Genomic DNA, 19,542 nt, shown 5'->3' on the forward strand with positions numbered 1-19,542 from the left:
CTGTTTAATGACAAGTACAGCAAATAGAGAAAGAAATGGAAATCTGCAGTAGTGCGATCACCTGTCTTGCTCCGACTTCCTCGAACTTCAGTTGAACAGCAATTCTTATCTGCAATATTCATCATCATTGACGTCTAACTCTACAAAAACTCGACATGCAATATAATTGGTTAAGAAAGGTAACTTAAGTATAGGTGCTATATCTGTATATATTAATAGGGCATGCGGATTGGATAACTCTAATCGGGTGGCCGTCTACGCCCATCCCACTACATCACACGTGACTGACGTCACTATAAGTACGAAGTCTCATTGGTTCTACTATCTATAGGACTCCAGATAAATTGGTCCATTGTGATTGGGCAGGTTACACCCCTAGACATACATCCCCATTTTAATTAGCAGCATGCAGAATGGACACCCAAGGACCTGGTGTACCAAGTTTCCCCCTGCATCCCTTTCAGCAATCAGTTTCTTAGGGCTATGTGTCAATTAGTTGGCTGGGTTTGTCCTCGGGACTCTAGCCTCTTATCGGGAAAAGTTATGGCATTCTGGGTTCTGGATGACAACAGCAGACGATGGTACCTCTTCGCACCTGGCTGGTCATGTGTCTTTTCACCATGAATTTGCTTCAGTTTCCAGCTTTTATTGTATTTACTTCTGCTTCGGCCCTGCCACCTGTTTGGGCCTCTCTTATCTTGACCTTCACGGGCGAGCTGGTATGCTCTGAAATTTGGTTCTTGCGAGCTGACGCTCTCCTCCCTTTCTCTGGGTGACCTCGATTTCCCAGGCATGAGCCGCTCTGTCGAGTTTCGATTCCGCTCTTCCTCTCTGTTCTGGCTGGGTTGTGAAACTTGGCCTGTCAGGCTTCTGGTAGCCTGGGTACATTTCTGCTTTTACAAAATGGAGTCGCACTTGTATACTGTGCCTTATCGAGGTAGATATATGGTTGGCGCTTGCCGTTCTATCTTCTACTAAGCATTGCAAGCAGTATTGATTACTTAGCATCTTGCGTTCCAAGCCTATTTACACACGGTTAACAGGTCGGTTGCTTCCATCTTGTCTTGTAGCACCGTTTTCTCACGTTTTAACATTGTCTCTTCTTTGTATCCATTACATTTATTTTCGTATCACTTACACTGGCGTGTTATATTCGATAGTGGCTTTTGTTCATTCACGAGTCTGTTCAGGCCCATGTGTCATTTCCACTGGCCTTCCATTAGGGCTCTTGGGGTCGCTTTGTGGACCTTATGTAGGCACTCCTCATCTCGTATCAGCGGCTCGTATGGCTGTCTGATAGGGTACCATGCCGCCCAGGGTTGTCTGGTTATGGGTGCTTCAACAGGTACGGATCTTCTAATCTACACTGGGCAGAGTCCTAGTGCAGCTCTCTGTTGGTTCATTTGCTCTTCATACGTCACAAGCCTTGGCGAGTACCTTCCTGGTAGCTCGAAATGAGGGGCAGGGGTGCAGGTCATGTCTGGGACCTCCTTTACACTGGGATACTGTCATGATGCCTACCCCCCAAGCCCATCAGCTCCGGCAGCAGGCATCTGGGTATTTATCAAAACCCCAGCAGCCCCGGCTAGGGGCTGTCTGGGTTCAGTCCTGGCGCCATAGGCGCCAGGCTCATAGACATTACTTACCTCATGCAGACCATGCTGCAAATGAAGCCAAGCCAACGTGAGGCCTGGAGGGAACTACTTTACCACAGGGACTATTTTTTACCCGGGTGTGGTTCTGGGGAACTTCTTACCTGGGACTACTTTGGAGGCTATTTGAACCACGCCCGAACAGCAGCACACGCTTCGCGTTATTCTGCATCCAGCAGCGTAATGCTCACCGTGCCTGCAAGTCAGCTTCCAGTCTTCTGCAATGCCCGTCTTGAATCCAGAGCTCCTGGAATAAAAAGAGAGAATAGAAAAGGTTAGAAAAACGTACATTATTTTATTTCTCACCTGATTCCGGATCCATCACGTCTCCGAACCTGGAAAGGACATTATTTCTGCACGTGTCGCATCGCAAGCTGCAGCGCGCGTCATACTCACCATTCCTCACAGCATCTTTCGATCCGGCGCTGCCTCCATCATTTCTTCGCCGAACTCCATCATCTAAGGGACAAAAGAAACAACAAGGTGAGCCGAGAGAGCCAACAAATACAATCTCTTTTACCATCATAGACTTACCTGATTTACCACTGGAGGCATTATCCTTAACACGCCACATTCTCTTACGCCGCGCCTGTAAAGAGAGAGGAAAACAACAAGTTATATACATGCATCATTTACCGGACAGCGTTAGGTAATACAGACTCTTTCCTGAACGCCATCAGCTGCCATGAAACCATCTTCTCCCGGACTCAACTGCAATGCAAGAAAGGAAATGAGACAAGAGTGAACAACTGACATATTGAACTCTTTGAACTTTATTTTAACGGTTCACGGCTGAAACCGCAGAGTCAATACTCTTCCGGAACTCTTCCAACGCCGTCGAACCAGTGAAGTAACTGGAGTCTACGTGCCCCTGCATCCCACGCAGGATGAAGAGCTCATCTTTCAAGAATATAAAGAGAATACTCCTACGGGTCAAGCAGACAAGATTAGGAGGGCCAGTCCAGTCTGTCATCTCTGCACTACGCATCACGTTGGTGGAGACCACAGCTGTCCGGGTCCGATTGACACCCCTGTGGGAGCCAGGTGAGCGTAACAGATACGAAGTATAAGAAGAGTGTGAGTAGTTAGGACCACAAGAGGAAAAGGAGTATAGGCAGGGTGTGGAAAAGGAGGAGAATATAGGGAAGAGACTAGCCAGGGTGTGGAGAGGCAGGATAGCAAGAAGTGCGTAGTGGGGAACACAGGCAGTGCTTGAAGAGATGTGGACAGTATTGGCCCGCACCACAGCCTGGTTTGGTCCATCATAGGGAGAGGGCTGCAGGCAGTGCTTGGTAGGGGTCAGAATTTGGGGAGGAGCACAGTCAAGTCTTGGAGATACATTAGCATTATTAATTTAGCACATCCAGTACTATGGAGGCGTGCTTATCGGCACATCTAGAGCTTGAAGGGGTGTGATTATTGCTAGAAGAGAACATGCAGTGCTATGAGAGGCACTTTTATTGGTGGGGTACAGTGTTGTTTGGAAGGAACCTCACTGTACTGCTCCTGAAACGGTGTGATTGATAATGTAAATGCATCTGTCAGATAGCTCAGTGAGTTCAGTGCTCTCTGCTGAGAACTGCGCTCATCCTCAGATCTGCCAAGTCTGGCCAAGCCAAGATCAAGCCAAGATCAGTCAGGGTCTTCAAGCCAAACCAAATGTCCTTACACTTCCCCTGTGAAGGCGTGGGGTGGAGTGTGTTGAAAGCTGATGCCTTGCTTTCCACTGTAAGCAGCGCTTAAAGGACACGCCCACCCTAATAATCATGCACACCCCACCATAGCATCTTCTAGCACCCCATCTAAACACCTATGATATGATATGATATGATATGATATGGCATTTATAAAGCGCCTATACACAAGTGTTTCAAGGCGCGACGAGGCAGGGAGGGGGGACATGGGGAAGACAGACAACGATCTTACTAGGCCAGGTGTCATTCAGATCGCGCAAGTGCATGGGAAGGGGGGAAAGGGAAAGTGCTAGGGGCAAGGGAGAGGGGAAAGTGCAGCACATGGGATAGTGGAAAATAAGATAAATAAATAAGGCGCCAGCTGGTGGCAAGTGCAAGGTAAGTGCAGAACAAGTGCTCGAAGGGGGGCTGCAGGGATACAGAGAAAGTCCCGCGGTGCAGTGGTTGCCAGGGAAGAAGTGCCAGGGGCTGGTGGCTGGGCAAGGGACCGAGATCAGTGAGAGTGGCCGGTGCCGATTCAGTGCAGTTTCAATCCGGAGTTTAGCACGGGAGAGGGGGAGAGAAAGCAGAAGCAAAGAGGAAGGTTTTGAGGTGCTTCCGGAACCGGAGATGGTTCTCCTGAAGTTTCAGGGAGGCAGGAAGGCTGTTCCAGAGGGAGGCCCCTGCTGCGGAGAGAGATCTACCCCCAACTCGTTGCTTGGAGAAGCGGCTGACCCTGAGGGAGTTGGAGGCGGATGACCGAAGAGCTCGAGAAGGAAGATATTTAGGAAGGGAGAGTTGATGGTATTTGGGCCCCAGGCCCCAGAAGGCCTTGTGGACAATACAGAGGGTTTTGAACTTAATCCTCGCAGCCAGTGGGAGCCACTGCAGAGATTTCAGTCCTGGAGAGATACGGTCCCTGGGCTTGAGGCCAAGAACAAGTCTCGCAGTCCTGTTCTGGATGAGTTGCAGAGGGCGGTGAGTAGAGGCAGGCAGATTTAGATAGAGGCTGTTACAGTAGTCCAGCTTAGAGAGAACAAGGGCTCTGGAGACAGTGAGCTTCTGGGGGAAGGAGAGGAAAGGAAGAATACCTCTAAGGAGGTGCAGTTGGTAGTGTAACTTCTTAGAGACGTCAGAAATGTGAGGAGAGAAGGAGAGTGTGGAGTCGAAGATGACCTGGAGGTTTTTTACCTTGCAGGTAGGAGCAGGGAGAGGGCCTAGAGAGAGCTGCAGGAAAGGAGGGAGTGGGTGTGCCGATGAGTAGAATCTCAGTCTTGCTGGCATTAAGGCAGAGGTCATTGGCGGCACACCACTCCTGGATAGCAGACAGACAGTCAGAGATGAGGGAAGGAGAGGAGGAGGCAGAGGGTAGCCTGAAAATGAGTTGGGTATCATCCGCTTAGCACTGAAAGTTGGGGCAGAGAACGGCGATGCAGTGGGCAAGGAGTGCCAGATAATGGTTGAACAGCCAGGGAGAGAGGTTAGACCTCTGGGGGACACCACAGGTAGAGAAAAAGATGTCAGAGAGGAAGGACCCAAGTTGGACCTGGGAGGGTCGATTGGAGAGGAAAGAAGTCAGCCATGCCAGAGCCTGACCAGTGATACCCAGGTTATCACGGAGACGGTTGAGCAGGATGGCATGGTTGACAGTGTCAAAGGTAGAAGAGAGATCAAGCAAGATGAGAACACACGGAGTGTTAGAGTCAAGGTTGGAGAGCAGGTCTTCACGGATGTTCAGGAGAGCAGTTTCCGTGCTTCTGGCCACTCTGAAACCAGACTGATGGTCATGAAGACAACCCACAGATTCAGTATGGAGATTAAGCTGGGAGATGGCCAGTTTCTCCAGGAACTTGCCCAGGAAGGGAGTGATGGAAATTGGGCGATAGCTGGGCAGGAGGGGTCGGAAGAGGGTTTCTTAAGAAGAGGGTGCACAAGGGAGTGCTTAAGGGGGGATGGGAAGACTCCAGTGGCAAAGGAGTGATTGCAGAAGTCAGCCAGGGCAGGAGCCAGGGAGTCGATGTGGTCCTTGATAGTTTTGGAGGAACAGGGGTGAACCTGTTTTGGTGAGACCTTCATAGATCGGACTTGTCTGGAAACCTCGTCAGCAGAGAAAAGGGGAAAGGCAGAGAAGGAGGGAGGGGGGTGGCTGCAGAAGAGCCGGCGGAAGAGCAGGGAATAGGGGGAGGGAGGCGGTAGGAGGAAAGTGAGGACAGGATGTCCTGAGTTTTTGAAATGAAGTGAGAAACCAGTGCCGCGCAGAGGGCCTGGGAGGGGACAGGAGAGGTAGAGACTGCGGCAGGATTGGCCAGTTCCTTGCAGATTTTAAAGAGTTCAGCCGAGTTGTTAGATGCCGCAGAGATGCGGGCTTGGATGTGAGTTCTCTTCTTGGTGATGACAGAGAGCCGGTATTGTCTTTGCAGCAGGCGGCAGGCCAGTTTGTCAGAGGATGAACTTGAAGCACGCCATTTCCTCTCGGCCGCCCTACACTTGCGTTTTAGGGAGACAAGGTCCGAGTCAAACCAGGAATTACACTTGGCTTTGGGCTTTGGGCTTCAGGCTGATTCTCATGACAGGGGCAAGGATATCAAGAGTATCAGATATAGAAGAGTGGAGCGAGGAGAGGGCTGTGTCAGGGTGAGAGTCAGCCAAAGGGGGAGGAGAGGGTGAGTAGGTGGCGGCGAAAGCCTCAACTGACACGTGCTTCATGGGTCGGATGACCGAGAAGGTGGGTGGCAGTGATGGAGGAGGCTTGACCTGAGGGGTAGGAAGGGTGAGGTGGGAGGATAGGAGAAAGTGGTCCCTCGAGGAGAGAGGACTGGAGAGAGGGGCAGAGAGGGGAAGGTCTGAAGAGATCAGAGCATCGAGAGTGTGCCCTGCAGAATGAGTCGGGCCAGAGGGGAGAATGGTTAGTGAGAGAGAGTCGCAGAGGTCACGAAAGTGTCCAGAGGGGGTACAGGAGGCATCCAGGTGGATGTTGAAGTCTCCAAGAAGGAGGAGTTGAGTGGTAGAGGCAAGGAGTGAGGAGGAGAGATCCGTCCACTCAGAGAGGAAGGGAGAAATCTGACCAGGTGGCCGATAGATAGTAGCCACAGTAAGGGAATGGCTAGGGGAGAGAGAGAGCCTGCAGACGAGGCATTCAAAAGAGGAGTAGGCCTGTGTAGGTGTGACAGATGCAGGAATCCACTCGGGGAAGATAAGGGCTACACCCCCACTGGAGCGGTTGGGCCTGGGTGCGGAAAGGATCTTGTAGCCATCTGGAAGGAGCGTATCGAAGCTGGTGAAAGAGCTGGCCGTGAACCATGTCTCGGTAAGACCGAGGACATCGAGGTCAAGTTCTTCGAGAAGACGGCAGATGTCGGAGGAATGCTTGACAGCGGAGCAAGAGTTAAGAGTGGCAATGTGGAGAAGGTTTGCCTCCTTGAAGGACTTCCGGGGAGGGGTACAGATCAAAGGTACGCCCTGCGGAGGTGTCGATGGAGCCCGAGAGGGAGGGGGAAGGCAAGGTAGCCAAGGAAGAGGGAGGGCGAACAGCAGAAGAGAAGAAGTTGATGAGGCACAGGAAGCGTCTATTAAAAAGGTGCAGGTTGGCCTGAGGGCCTTGGACCAGGACGGTCCCATTAGAGTAAACATTAATGATGACTTTGGAGGAGAGTAAGGAGGGCAGGAGGGCATCCCAACGGGTGCCACCATTAATGGGAGAAGAGGCGAAAGGTGAAAGCACACAGACCATATGAAGGGTCCATAGGTCCGGCGAAGGCACGACAAAGAGGATGTCGGTGAGAGTTTCTTTGGAGGAGGCACTGGTGTAGGTGTCAGCGATAGGGAGGCCTGGGTTGGATACCAGGATGTCCTTTTTAAACTTCTTCCTACCAGATTTAGTGAGGAGAGCAGGATAGTCAATAGAGAAGCAGTTAGAAAAGATAGGAGAGACAGAGAGCACCATAGGTGGGGCGGGAGAGGAGAGAGGTGAAAGGGAGAGGGGGAGGCACTGGTGAGGATGAAGAATAGGCAGGCGAGGCAGCGAGAGGTAGGCAAGTTTGGCAGGGCCAAGGTGGCAGCACTCAGGATAAGGAGCTAACAAAAGCACATTATTGCTAAGACAGGTGGGACACAACTAGGATTGAGATTCCTGAATGGGAGACAAAAGGCCTAGTATTCACAGCGCAGATGTTAAGTTTTTAAATACTGGTACAGTGCAAGTTATAGCAATAAGTAGAGAAAGTTCAACTAAGTTTGAGATTCCTGAATGGGAGACAAAAGGCCTAGTATTCAAAGCGCAGATGTTACTTTTTTTAAATACTGGTACAGTGCAAGTTATAGCAATAAGGAGAGAAAGTACAGCTAAGTTTGAGATTCCTGAATGGGAGACAAAAGGCCTAGTATTCACAGTGCAGATGTTACTTTTTTAAATACTGGGACAGTGCAAGTTATAGCAATAAGGAGAGAAAGTACACCTATCGTGCACCTCAGCACAGATCCCCACCCACCCTGGTTTGCTCCAGCTCTACAACCCACACCCTCAAGCTCACCTCAGCAATGAACTATCCAAGCACTCTTGCCACCCACTACAACCCTAACTCACTGAAGCACAACAGCTCACGCCACCCAACCTCCCCACACCACCCACATAACCCACCCAAGCTACCTCAGCCCGCTTCCTCACCACCTCACCAACATCACCCCAGCCACCCTTAACCCACCACCTTCCCCACTCCATCCACTCACCAAAGCTAAACTCTCTCTTACCTCATCCCACACATCCTTACCGCACCACTTTGCCCAACATGCACAGACCCTAACTCACCACAGCCCACCACCCATTCACCTTACCTCACACAAACACACCCACACCATGTCGTCCCATCATGCTACCCACCCTGGTTTGGCTCAACACACCAACCTGCACACCCAACAAAACTTACCCCAGAACACCTCAAACGACCTATCCTACCTCATCCCCAGCACAGTATAGTCATTCCATCTCACTGCCTCCCACCGTAGCTTGACACAGCATACCTCCCAGCAACCCTTGATCGCCCCATCACAACATCAACCATTCTAGATCACCCCAGCAGCTCATCCTTCCACACTAGATCACCCCAGCAGCTCATCCTTCCACACTAGATCACCCCAGTAGCCCAACCTCCAGTATACACTCACCCTACCGCCCACCCTTTCATCCTACCTCACCGGAGCACTCCAAATGGCCGTGAAACCTAACAGCACCCCCTTTACTCACCCACCCTAGCATGCCCTGGCCTGCCACTCATTAACCCAGCCGAGCCCCACCCAAAATCCCAAACTTTCACTAGCCCCTCAACCAACCCTTGTTGACCCCAGCTCACCTACTTCAACCTAGCACCCCATCTTAGATCCTCTCGTCACCCTGCATACTCCCGAAACACACCTAGCCTAGTTTACCTTAGCACTGAAACCCACTCACTCTAGATCACCCCAGTGGTGAATCCCAACCATCCGAGCACACCCCAGTCCTATGTTATGTTATGTTACTTGGCATTTATATAGCGCTCTATATATCATTGGTATGACCTCAAAGCGCTGGTAGGTTTGCCCACTCTCCATCCATGCACCCTAGCACATGCCAGCCTAAAGCTCACCACACCCAACCCCACCCGACCTCACTTCATCCACCCTGCCTGTCCCAACGACCTAACCTCACCCTAAACCCTCACCCAGAAATCCCAGACCGCCCACAATCACCCCACTAATACACCTAATTTCACCCAACCACCGCCTCAACCAAGCCAACCCCCCACTACCTCACATCACCCCATCTACAGCACCCACCCAACCATGTCACCTGCTCACCCAACCACATCACATTAGCTCTCCTCATCCAACATAATATCACCCCACCACCTCACTGACCCTAAGACCCCTCCCACCTAGGCTAACAATAGCACATATGCTTGAGGACCCTAGCTTACCGTAGCACGATACCCACCTACCCTAGCTCATCCAGGCACAACAACCCATTTTTCATAACTAGGCCCAGAACACCACAGCTGACCCCAACACCCCACTCACACACGTTAGATCACCTCAGAGTAACACACCACCCACCCAACCCAGCGTGCCCCAGCAATCCACCCAAGCCTCTCAACAGCTCACCCACACTTGCTACCCTAGGATCACACCTAACCATCTACCCACCCTTCCTCACCTAGAATCCCCCCTGCTGATTGCAGCATCACACCAACACACACGCACCCTAAGAACCCAGCCAAGCTCACTCCCAAACCCTAGCCCACCCCATACCCTATGACTCCCTGATCACTCCCAGCCCGGCTACATCACTGCAACCTGCAACACATGCGGCTCACCCCAGCACCCCAACCACCCTTGCGCATCTTAGCAAACCCTAGCTCACCCCAGCAAACCTACCTCACCCCAGCACAACCTACCACACCCAGGAACCCTAGCTCAGCCAAGCATTCACCCAAGTACAGTCCTCCAGCCTTTCGTGGGTGTTTTGTTTGTTTGTTTGTTGGCATTGTGAAGTCAGACCCACGGAAATTCAAAATAGAGCCAGGGGAGCTGACAGAAAGGCGGGCCTTTGTGGAGAAGATGCGCAATTCTGTCAAGGTAGGTGTTTTTCTGCTACTGAACAACAATGCAGCCAGTTTATCTATGCTTTCTCCTAGACTACACACACTGGGCTTACGCCGCCCGTGAGCTATGCCTCCTCTCCGCTGCTTGCACGCAGACTGCGCCCCATACATAATTGATGCGTGATGCCCCTGGTGGCTAAAGTTGTGCCTGTGCAGACCTTGCGCCCCAGAGACATGCAGGCCTGAGCGGAAGTAAACTTGAGGTCCCTGCGCATGCATGCAGAGAGCTGCACAGACCACAGGCTTTGACTTGTGCTGACCTCGGCAGAAGAGGGCAGAGCAAGGCATCAGCGAGGCAGTTCCCTCACAGGAACATGGCTTCAGCAGGAGCACAGCTGCAGAGCCACCAACAAATCAATGGTCGGCTTTCCTTCCCTGTACCCCTCTCTCTATGTCCTTCCCTGAATTCTCTTCTCATACATATTAGTGTACCCCATTACTGCAACCTCTTGTACGGATACATGCGAGCTATAAAAAAGTGAGTGCACACCTGCATGCAGATATGTACCCTATGTGTGCGGCGGTTGTGGCATTTTTCCAAACAGAACCAGAAGTACCTGGACCAGGCTACAGACCCCACTAACCCAACCCTCAATTTTCTGCATACTCAACACATTCACAAAACCATTTCTATCCCAGCAATCCCATACCGCACTTTACCATACCGTATCAACAACACATAGAGCGAACTTACAGCACACGAGGCCTCGCCCGATCCGATACTTGCACCAAAACCCAGCACTTGGTGTATACCGAGCTGAAGCTGCCAAAAGCACACCACTTCTCCCACTCTTCTACTCGCTTCCTCCTCGACTAACCCTACCCGCCCTCATCCTGTTTACAGATCCGCCAGAGCGCCTGGGGACCAATTCCGTTGGCGACGGTGCGCTATATAAGTACCTTTAACATAACATAACATTTCCATTGATATGGACATTTCAATATGTAAAGTACTGTTGTGACATGTTGCCAGAAAAGGTGCAGACAAAGCTCATCCTGTTGGCAACTCTCTAAGTTGAATATTGTTTGAGCTTATAGCCATCAACAATCATGTCCTTGTATTGTGTCTTCGCAATACTAATGATCAAAATAGTAAAGCAGTGGTGGGGCATATAGAGGTTGCGCAAGCTGCCATCCTTAAAAATGCACTTTGAGGCAGTACTGTGACCCAAAAAGTTTCAATCCACTTGGGTTTGTCATCAAACTGAAAAAAAGAGGAATTGTTTCCATAACCTCTTACTCCACTTACCCCACTTTCCCAGTACACGGGCAAATGCCTGCTCTCGGTAGGATTTTCTGACGGGTAGGAAAAAATGGTTCCATGTGTTAATATCCACGCAAAAATATTGTGATACAAAAATATTGCCGTATTTTTGCGGCGATATTGAGCCATGGACCCTGCGGCTGACACCCCCCGCAACCCCAGCATTATTTTTAAATGTATGGGGGACACCCCCGCGTCCCCCGCTCCCACAAATTATCCCCCCCAAAAATGTTGCCTATGGCAAGACAAACAACCATATATACGGCAATATTTTTGGTGGGGATAATATGTAGGGTTACCGAAAAAATGACAGGTGGGGCTGTCAGATTTTCCTACCCCGTTACTTTTTCCTACCCCTGGGTGGGTTGGCCAATGCCTGCTCTCTCTAGGATTTTCTGACGGGTATGAAAAAATGACAGGTCAGGCTGTCAGTTTTTCCTACCCCATCACTTTTTCCTACCACTGGGTGGGTTGCCCAATGCCTGCTCTCGGTAGGATTTTCTGATGGGTATGAAAAAATGACAGGTCAGGCTGTCACATTTTCCTACCCCGTCACTTTTTCCTACCCCTGGGTGGGTTGCCCAATGCCTGCTCTCGGTAGGATTTTTTGCCGGGTAAGAAAACATGACAGGTCAGGCTGTCAGATTTTCCTACCCCGTCACTTTTTCCTAACCCTGGGTGGGTTGCCCAATGCCTGCTCTCGGTAGGATTTTCTGATGGGTAGGAAAAAATGACAGGTCAGGCTGTCAGATTTTCCTACCCGTCACTTTTTCCTACCCCTGGGTGGGTTGCCCAATGCCTGCTCTCGGTAAGATTTTCTGACGGGTAGGAAAAATGACAGGTCAGGCTGTCAGATTTTCCTACCCCGTCACTTTTTCCTAACCCTGGGTGGGTTGCCCAATGCCTGCTCTCGGTAGGATTTTCTGACGGGTAGGAAAAATGACAGGTCAGGCTGTCAGATTTTCCTACCCCGTCACTTTTTCCTACCCCTGGGTGGGTTGCCCAATGCCTGCTCTTGGTAGGATTTTTTGCTGGGTAAGAAAACATGACAGGTCAGGCTGTCAGATTTTCCTACCCCGTCACTTTTTCCTACCCCTGGGTGGGTTGCCCAATGCCTGCTCTCGGTAGGATTTTTTGCCGGGTAAGAAAACATGACAGGGCAGGCTGTCAGATTTTCCTACCCCGTCACTTTTTCCTAACCCTGGGTGGGTTGCCCAATGCCTGCTCTTGGTAGGATTTTCAGATGGGTAGGAAAAAATGGCAGGTCAGGCTGTCAGATTTTCCTACCCGTCACTTTTTCCTACCCCTGGGTGGGTTGCCCAATGCCTGCTCTCGGTAAGATTTTCTGACGGGTAGGAAAAATGACAGGTCAGGCTGTCAGATTTTCCTACCCCGTCACTTTTTCCTAACCCTGGGTGGGTTGGCCAATGCCTGCTCTCGGTAGGATTTTCTGACGGGTAGGAAAAAATGACAGGTCAGGCTGTCAGATTTTCCTACCCCGTCACTTTCTCCTACCCCTGGGTGGGTTGCCCAAAGCCTGCTCTCGGTAGGATTTTCTGATGGGTAGGAAAAAATGACAGGTCAGGCTGTCAGATTTTCCTACCCCGTCACTTTTTCCTACCACTGGATGGGTTGCCCAATGCCTGCTGTTGGTAGGATTTTCTGACGGGTAGGAAAAAATGACAGGTCATGCTGTCAGATTTTCCTACCACTGGATGGGTTGCCCAATGCCTGCTCTCGGTAGGATTTTCTGACGGGTATGAAAAAATGACAGGCCAGGCTGTCACATTTTCCTACCCCGTCACTTTTTCCTACCCCTGGGTGGGTTGCCCAATGCCTGCTCTCGGTAGGATTTTCTGACGGGTAGGAAAAAATTACAGGCTAGGCTGTCAGATTTTCCTACTCCGTCACTTTTTCCTACCTCTGGGTGGGTCGCCCAATGCCTGCTCTCGGTAGGATTTTCTGACGGGTAGGAAAAAATGACAGGTCAGGCTGTCAGATTTTCCTACCCCGTCACTTTTTCCTACCCCTGGGTGGGTTGCCCAATGCCTGCTCTCGGTAGGATTTTTTGCCGGGTAAGAAAACATGACAGGTCAGGCTGTCAGATTTTCCTACCCCGTCACTTTTTCCTAACCCTGGGTGGGTTGCCCAATGTCTGCTCTCGGTAGGATTTTCTGATGGGTAGGAAAAAATGACAGGTCAGGCTGTCAGATTTTCCTACCCGTCACTTTTTCCTACCCCTGGGTGGGTTGCCCAATGCCTGCTCTCGGTAGGATTTTCTGACGGGTAGGAAAAAATTACAGGCTAGGCTGTCAGATTTTCCTACCCCGTCACTTTTTCCTACCCCTGGGTGGGTTGCCCAATGCCTGCTCTCGGTAAGATTTTCTGACGGGTAGGAAAAATGACAGGTCAGGCTGTCAGATTTTCCTACCGGTCACTTTTTCCTACCCCTGGGTGGGTCGCCCAATGCCTGCTCTCGGTAGGATTTTCTGACGGGTAGGAAAAAATGACAGGTCAGGCTGTCAGATTTTCCTACCCCGTCACTTTTTCCTACCCCTGGGTGGGTTGCCCAATGCCTGCTCTCGGTAGGATTTTTTGCCGGGTAAGAAAACATGACAGGTCAGGCTGTCAGATTTTCCTACCCCGTCACTTTTTCCTAACCCTGGGTGGGTTGCCCAATGCCTGCTCTCGGTAGGATTTTCTGATGGGTAGGAAAAAATGACAGGTCAGGCTGTCAGATTTTCCTACCCGTCACTTTTTCCTACCCCTGGGTGGGTTGCCCAATGCCTGCTCTCGGTAAGATTTTCTGACGGGTAGGAAAAATGACAGGTCAGGCTGTCAGATTTCCCTACCCGTCACTTTTTCCTACCCCTGGGTGGGTTGCCCAATGCCTGCTCTCGGTAAGATTTTCTGACGGGTAGGAAAAATGACAGGTCAGGCTGTCAGATTTTCCTACCCTGTCACTTTTTCCTAACCCTGGGTGGGTTGCCCAATGCCTGCTCTCGGTAGGATTTTCTGACGGGTAGGAAAAAATGACAGGTCAGGCTGTCAGATTTTCCTACCCCGTCACTTTTTCCTACCCCTGGGTGGGTTGCCCAATGCCTGCTCTTGGTAGGATTTTTTGCCGGGTAAGAAAACATGACAGGGCAGGCTGTCAGATTTTCCTACCCCGTCACTTTTTCCTAACCCTGGGTGGGTTGCCCAATGCCTGCTCTCGGTAGGATTTTCAGATGGGTAGGAAAAAATGGCAGGTCAGGCTGTCAGATTTTCCTACCCGTCACTTTTTCCTACCCCTGGGTGGGTTGCCCAATGCCTGCTCTCGGTAAGATTTTCTGACGGGTAGGAAAAATGACAGGTCAGGCTGTCAGATTTTCCTACCCCGTCACTTTTTCCTAACCCTGGGTGGGTTGCCCAATGCCTGCTCTCGGTAGGATTTTCTGACGGGTAGGAAAAAATGACAGGTCAGGCTGTCAGATTTTCCTACCCCGTCACTTTTTCCTACCCCTGGGTGGGTTGCCCAATGCCTGCTCTCGGTAGGATTTTTTGCCGGGTAAGAAAACATGACAGGTCAGGCTGTCAGATTTTCCTACCCCGTCACTTTTTCCTACCCCTGGGTGGGTTGCCCAATGCCTGCTCTCGGTAGGATTTTCTGATGGGTAGGAAAAAATGACAGGTCAGGCTGTCAGATTTTCCTACCCCGTCACTTTTTCCTACCTCTGGGTGGGTTGCCCAATGCCTGCTCTCAGTAGGATTTTCCGACGGGTAGGAAAAAATGACAGGTGAGGCTGTCAGATTTTCCTACCCCGTCACTTTTTCCTAACCCTGGGTGGGTTGCCCAATGCCTGCTCTCGGTAGGATTTTCTGACGGGTAGGAAAAAATGACAGGTCAGGCTGTCAGATTTTCCTACCCCGTCACTTTTTCCTACCCCTGGGTGGGTTGCCCAATGCCTGCTCTCGGTAGGATTTTTTGCCGGGTAAGAAAACATGACAGGTCAGGCTGTCAGATTTTCCTACCCCGTCACTTTTTCCTACCCCTGGGTGGGTTGCCCAATGCCTGCTCTCGGTAGGATTTTCTGACGGGTAGGAAAAAATGACAGGTCAGGCTGTCAGATTTTCCTACACTGTCACTTTTTCCTACCCCTGGGTGGGTTGCCCAATGCCTGCTCTCGGTAGGATTTTTTGCCGGGTAAGAAAACATGACAGGTCAGGCTGTCAGATTTTCCTACCCCGTCACTTTTTCCTACCCCTGGGTGGGTTGCCCAATGCCTGCTCTCGGTAGGATTTTCTGATGGGTAGGAAAAAATGACAGGTCAGGCTGTCAGATTTTCCTACCCCTTCACTTTTTCCTACCCCGGGGTGGGTTGCCCAATGCCTGCTCTCGGTAGCATTTTCTGATGGGTAGGAAAAAATGACAGGCTAGGCTGTCAGTTTTTCCTACCCCGTCACTTTTTCCTATCGGTAGGATTTTCTGACGGGTAGAAAAAAAATGACATTACAATTCCTGTCAGATTTTGCTACCAATAGGATTTTCTGACAGATAGCAAAAAGTGATGTTACACCGGCAGCAGCACGCTCGGGCAAGCCTTGTGAGGCTCCATGAGCCTCAGATTAGTACCTTTTGGGAAAGCGGTAAATGTGCATGGTTAAGACGGAACACGATATACAATAGCACACTAACAATTTGTTCTTGACTTCTTGTCAGCTTTATGTGTTTGACCGCACACATCAGGAACTTTGCATTTCATTCAATGTTCATATTCCATTTCATGATCTTGCATTTCATCTGTCTTATGTGATGTTGCTATGAAAAGACAGTAGATGGCACTGTACAGGAGAATATAGCAGAATAGAGATTAGGTTATGAATATGCTACACAAGCTGATTGAATGTGAAGGCGGTTAGAACACAGGACAGGACAGGATATAGGAATTGCTAAAACACTAATAAGGAGTGTGCAGGGCTTTTTTCGTATCAGCACACAGGTGTGTGTAACAAAGTGGGTTGCAAGATTTTCCCAAACTCCCTTACCTATCCACATCTGTTACCCTAACCCTCGTTCTGGGGTTCCTACTTCCCCCTTCCTACCCACAACCATTCCCTAACCTCCCCCCCCATTGGCTGCCTCGTGGTGACCTGTTATTCAAAAAAGGTGGGAGGGTCGTACTTCATTCGGCTTCCGTGGTTATGGAGGAGTTGTGGATAACCCTCTGGGCCTGACAGTGCCCGATTTGTAGAACTGGAATTCAGTATCTACCCCATGTTATCAGTTTATCGCTAAGTACATTGCCGTAAAGAAAATAATTTCTATAAAAGATATTTAATTTTAAAGTTTGTCTTTTCCAAGAAGCTATGACATCTTTGTACAATGCGCAGAATAATGTTTTACATGTAAGATTTGTAACTTTTTTTTCTTCTGCATAGGCAACATAGTCTTGTCAATAGAATACTGTTTGCACAATATTAGTTCGCGAACCGCAAACATAAATACAACGTTTTTAAAGCTGCAGTTTTATTTCTAAGTTTTCCGGGCTCCTCCAGCCCGGAAAACTTAGAAAATAAACTGCAGCAAGTGCTTATTTTTAAAAAAAAAAAAAATAGCACTTACCGAGATTCAGCTGCAGCTTTCCTGCTCTGGTCTCCGGTCCCCGTCCTCCACGTACAGCACTAATGAAGGGAAAGCCACCCAGCGGTAGCTTTTGTTTACTACAGCTGGCTGGCTTTTCCTTCATTAGTGCTGCAAAAGCAAAAGCCAGCACAGGAGGGCCTCCATTTCACAAAATGGATGCGCCCATGTGCTTGCTTTTGCGAATTTTGAGCTTGAATAGCTCAAAATTTTACATAGGAAGTTTTAAAAAAGAGAATGCTAGTATTTTCTTTTTATGTTGCCTATCTATTTTTTAAATAAAATGTTTTACTAGACCATGCCTTTAATGAAGATTTATTGTGAAGAAGCCTCACTTTGGATATACTACATAAGTTAAAATGGGTATAATCAGTGGCCTTCATCGAGCATGCCAAAAATAGACATATGAGTGTTGTCGGACATCTTCCCCGATCAACAGCATATGGAGGAGAGTGGGTTGCAAACCTGCAACTAGTGGCGGCTCCGTAATTATTGTAATTTGTTATGTTTGTGTTAAACTCAGCGGCAACGTGTAGTCGGACAGAATAAGAAACAAGTAAATAAATAATGAAAGATCTTGTCTCGCTCGTGCAGCAGACTCGGCCTGACTGAGCACTAGGGCTGTACCGAATAGCATATTTAGTATTCGGCCGAATACCGAATAGTTGCTTTATTTAATAAATCATGTTCCAAACTTCAAAAAACACACTTATTAAAAAAAACAAATTAAGCACCATTTTAAATGCATTCTATACTTTTATTTATCTTCATTGTCATTAATGTAGCATCTTTATTTAAAGCATAGAAGCCAGAAATAAAGCAGATTTAACCAAAATCAAGGGAGCAAATGTACGGAAGATCGTTACATATTCAGCGCCAGTTAAAGTAGGAGGCTTCACAAATGCAAAAAGGACTGCCTTTTGTGAATCAGATGTATTGCATTCTCTATCCAGCTGGAAAGTCGATGCGGTCGAGTTTCAAAACTTCTTTGCAGCTCACATAGAAATTTATAAAATGGTTCATGTAGGCTCATGCAGGACACAAGTCAAGAGGAAATCTGAAAAGCGTGAACTCCATCTCACAACTATTCACCCCACCCAAACAAATGCTGCTCACTTTTGACTTATCCTAGCCACTCTTTCTTGCCAATACACAAACATATGCAACTTATAATTCCTGATAAAATGTCAGATAATGTTAAATTCAGGACTCAAGTCCTTAAAAAAAGAAAAGGGGGGACTATGACGTACGCAATGGAAAGTGACATGACAAGAACTGAAAGTATCAATGCACATTTCTTTCAGTTTGTTTTTCCAACTGAAAAAAGTGCACATTACATATAAACATTCGCCAAAAGAAAAGATGTTCCTGTATTGTTGCAGGCTAAGTATAAAAGTTGAGCACCTTTTTTGTCTAAGAATCTGTTACAAAACATGCCCTAAAGAGCAGATTACAATATAAGATATTTTTCATCTCTGTGGTAGCAATTTATCTGGTCTAATTCTATTCAGTTTTGCAAACTGAAGTCTACATTTGCTTTCTGAGTTCATGTTGCATTGTATTCAAATGAGAATGTCAAAGTATTCGGCAAGAGCCAAATAGCAAGAAACTATTCGGCCGGGGCGGAATAGCTTTTTTTCAGCACTCAAAGCCGAAGTTCGATACACCCCTACTGAGCACAGGGGCGCGTCTGATTTAACCTTTTTTTTCTCTTTAGATAGTGCATGGAGCTCCTAGTTCATCACACTTTACCAAGCAGACTGCCAGCATTTACTATAGGAGCCTGACAGGGCACAAGAGCAGTGGCTCTGCCCCACAAGTATAAATCTATGGTGTGCAGTCATAATGTCGACTGCAAAAAGTCGAATTACAAAAATGTCGAAAACAAATGGTTGAAATATTTTTTCTTCGAATATGTCATTTTTTATTTTACATATTTTTTTTGGCTTTCGTGCGTTAAAAAAGGGTTTAAAAAAAGGGGGTTGGGGAGAAACCATTTCGAACAGAAAATAAAAAAAGGACATTTGACATTTTTTTTTCAACCATTTGTTTTCGACATTTTGACTTTCGACTTTTTCACAATCGACATTATCACTATAAACCTAAATCTATATCTGTGCACAAATAGCGCAGTGAAATACACACTGGTTTCATTGGCTGTTTGCTAGCCAATGAAATTCATTAGGTCATGTGTGGGGTGGGTGGCACAGCGCCACCTTCTAACTCCACGGTGGATGAGCCCAGGTCGACTCCTCCTCCTCAAGCAGTGCCTGCCTGAACTGAGCCAGCAGCCCAGTCTGCCAGTAGCACGTGTGGTGCCACTGGCAGGCCTTGCCTTGAGTTTGGCTGCCGACAGTCGACTGTCTCCCACAACAGTACACAGTAAGTACTGTCTGGGGGGGATGAGCAGGCTGCCGCACACAGTGGTACCACCACTGGAGTTGGGTGAGTCCCAGGGAGATGTTGTAGACAAGGCTATAAGCAGGCAACCCTGACTGAGAAGGACACTTGCAGAAAAGAGGCCGCCATCAGCACAACCATCAAGCAACCTACGCCAACCCTTAACCCCAGGCCCTTTATTGTCAGCGCTGACTGGCAGATAGCTGCATTCTAGTCCTGGAACCCCAGTGGCGGATCCCATGGATGATGGCGCGCCCTGCACATCAAAATCAGGGACAGGCATGCTTGGAAAAGAAGT

Source organism: Ambystoma mexicanum, chromosome 7q (genome assembly GCF_040938575.1).
Source record: "Ambystoma mexicanum isolate Mex_15411 chromosome 7q, UKY_AmexF1_1, whole genome shotgun sequence".
Taxonomy (NCBI): Eukaryota; Metazoa; Chordata; class Amphibia; order Caudata; family Ambystomatidae; genus Ambystoma; species Ambystoma mexicanum.